Below are 3790 nucleotides of genomic sequence, written 5' to 3'. Positions count from 1 at the left end.
TCAAAGGAAAAAAAAATTACACTAAAACACAACTTGGAAGGAGGGACGTATTGGGGTGCATAGAGACAGACAGTGGCTGCAATAGTTAGCTTTGTTCGAGCTAAAAAAGAACCGTCAGACCTAGAGTTCCGAAACTTTAGAAACCTGTTCTAGACCTCCGGTCGATGGTGCGTGGTGAGTTACGTGGCTCTAGATGGTTCTCGGACCGAGAAACAGCCTCGTACATTTGCAATACCTTCAATTCATTTTGACCATCACGAAAATGACGACGTTTAGAAAAGTCTCAGAGACGCAAGGCTAGGTGCATTGAAACCGGCTCGGCCCATAGAGACGGACCCCGACGTTTCTGTCCGATAGCTCGTTCAAGGACCCCGTAGCAAGTCATGGAAAATAGTGGATTTTCAGCACCAATTAGGGTTTTTCTCGGACACCAAATGACCTATCGAGCCGAAACTTGGGATTCGGGGTCGCCTCAGCTAGGCCAACACATAACTTAAGAAATGGACCCGCAGCTAGAACGTAACTACGTGTTTTATGGTTTTTTTATGGTTTGAACCCAAGGCGTTGTGAATTTTGGGCCAGCTCTGAAGTATGTAATAGTTGGCTACTAAACGAGTTGGAAAAAGTGGGTTTGGTGTCAGTTTGTATCAGTTTGGTGTCAGAATGATATCTAATTGACTGATGGACTCTTGTCCACTTGACTCTTGTACATTTGCAATATGTTTAAACAGTGAGGTACCATCACCAAAAGCGACATTCTGAAATCAACCCTAACGAGCGATTGAGATGAACCAGAATCACTGCAAAGCCATCCCGAGTTCATCGGGCCAGTCAATTTCACATTCCTGCAGGATTTTTATAGCATGACCAATTCGTGATGGTACCTGCCCATTGAAACATATTGCAAATGCACAGTGACTTTGAAAAAGTAAGGAAACATAAACAAAAAAAATCCAAAATTTGTATTTTTGGGTGACCAGTTGCACGTGCATTTGCAATATGATTCTATAGTGAAAAAACATATTGCAAATGCACAGTGACTTTGAAAAAGTAAGGAAACATAAACAAAAAAAATCCAAAATTTTTATTTTTGGGTGACCAGTTGCACGTGCATTTGCAATATGATTCTATAGTGAAAAAACATATTGCAAATGCACAGTGACTTTGAAAAAGTAAGGAAACATAAACAACATTTTTTAATTTTTGGGTGACCAGTTGCACGTGCATTTGCAATATGATTCTATAGTGAAAAAACATATTGCAAATGCACAGTGACTTTGAAAAAGTAAGGAAACATAAACACATTTTTTTTATTTTTGGGTGACCAGTTGCACGTGCATTTGCAATATGATTCTATAGTGAAAAAACATCACCAAAAGCGACATTCTGAAATCAACCCAAACGAGCCATTGAGATGACCCAGAATCACTGCAAAGCCATCCCGAGTTCATCGGGGTAGTCAATTTCACATTCCTGCAGGATTTGTATAGCATGACCAATTCGTGATGGTACCTGCCCATTGAAACATATTGCAAATGCACAGTGACTTTGAAAAAGTAAGGAAACATAAACAAAAAAAATCCAATTTTTTTTTTTTGGGGTGACCAGTTGCACGTGCATTTGCAATATGATTCTATAGTGAAAAAACATCACCAAAAGCGACATTCTGAAATCAACCCAAACGAGCGATTGAGATGACCCAGAATCACTGCAAAGCCATCCCGAGTTCATCGGGCCAGTCAATTTCACATTCCTGCAGGATTTTTATAGCATGACAAATTCGTGATGGTACCTGCCCATTGAAACATATTGCAAATGCACAGTGACTTTGAAAAAGTAAGGAAACATAAACAACATTATTTTTTTTTTGGGTTACCAGTTGCACATTTCAGATCACCAGTTGCACATTTCAGATCACCAGTTGCACATTTCAGATCACCAGTTGCACGGAGGAAAATCGTTACTTTTGACTTTGACTTTTGACTTCCTATGACATCATATTGCAAATGGACAAAACATATGCCTTATGCACAAGTAAAACAAAAAAAAATTATGATAATACAAGTTGACAAAGGTATAGTTTGAGCAAAGTATAGTTTGAATTTTGAGCATGACAAATTCGTGATGGTAAAACATATTGCAAATGCACAGTGACTTTGAAAAAGTAAGGAAACATAAACAAATGGACATAATGAAATCATCATTTTTTTTTTCCCGGTTACCAGTTGCACGCGCATTTGCAATATGATTCTATAGTGAAAAAACATCACCAAATGGACATGATGAAATCAACACAACGAGTGATGGAAATGAACAACTATCACTGCCCGGCCGTCCCGAGTTCATCAGTTCAGTCAATTTTGGCCCCCCAAAAAATTGACTTTTGACTTTGACTTTTGACTTCCTATGAAATCATATTGCAAATGGACAAATCATATTCCTTATGCACAAGTAAAAAAAATAAAATTATGATAATAACATTTTACAAAAGTATATTCATACACTTCTTACACATGATTAATTGTCTTAAAATCGAAACAATTTCGAAAAACGGTCCAGAAAGCACTTTTTTTAGTTTTTAAAGTTTAAAAAAAAAATCAAATTTTCGACTTTTGACATCCTATTAAATCATATTGCAAATGGACAAAACATATGCCTTATGCACAAGTAAAAAAAAAAAATAATAATTATGATAATAAAATACAAATAAAGTATGTTGATACAGTTCTTATACGTTTGTAATTGACACAAAATTCGAAAGAATTTTGAAAAACGGTCCAGAAAGCACTTTTTTAAGGATGTGTGAAGTTTTTTACCAAATTTTGACATTTTTGACTTTTGACTTTTGACTTCCTATGAAATCATATTGCAAATGGACAAAACATATGCCTTCTGCGCATGTAATAAAAAAAAAAAAAATTTGATATCAAAATTGGACAAAAGTATAATCATACAGTTCTTACACATGTGTAATTGACAAAAAAAGCGAAAGAATTTCGAAAAAAGGCCCAGAAAGCACTTTTTTAAGGGGTGAAAAGTTTTTGAAAAAAATATCCTTTTTTCAAAATTTTTCTTTTGGATGTTGACTTGGGTTGCATTTCCAATATGAAAAACCCCGGTGGAGCGCACTCGCCCCCTGTTGGATTTTTGAGGTGTTACAATTGGCAATTGCCATATGGCATTTGCCATATACTTTGCACGAATCAACGCCGCTTTGGGTGGTATTGGACATCGTGTACATGGTTTGTCCAATGCCAATATCTTGCCATTCATTTTTGTACAATTCAGGGGGGTATTCCCTTACTTTCCTAACTGCCTGTGTATATTGGTAGCTAACTTCCCTGAACAGTTGCATATCGCGGGGGCTATTCGATGCTAATGAAGTACGCCACAGGATGTTTTTGTGCTGGTCAATGGCAGTTATGTCTGGAGTTAACCAAGGGCTATATCTGTTCTTAGTTCAACATTTTTTGAATGGGGCATGCTTATTGAAGATGGTGAGGAAAAGCACTTTTAAAGAATTACCTCAACTGACGGAATGAGGTCAATATCCTTCCAGGATACCCTTCCCAAAGCCTTCCTAAGCCAGGATTCAGACATGGCTAGGACATCAGGGTTGGCGGAGTGTGCTAAAGCAGTGAATTAAACAAACGTAGGGAGTAGGCTTCTGGTGTTAACATGCATGAAACTAAGGCTTTTACAGTTACAGAAGTCAACAAATCATAGTGCCAGGAGAAAAGGAGAGGAACTGGGGGCTACAGGGCCTGGGTTAACTTCTACATCACCAGAG

The sequence above is a fragment of the Oncorhynchus clarkii genome, chromosome 4, assembly GCF_045791955.1.
Source record: "Oncorhynchus clarkii lewisi isolate Uvic-CL-2024 chromosome 4, UVic_Ocla_1.0, whole genome shotgun sequence".
In the NCBI taxonomy this organism is placed as follows: domain Eukaryota; kingdom Metazoa; phylum Chordata; class Actinopteri; order Salmoniformes; family Salmonidae; genus Oncorhynchus; species Oncorhynchus clarkii.
The sequence above is the reverse complement of the archived record's forward strand: the minus strand, read 5'-3'. Positions refer to the sequence as shown.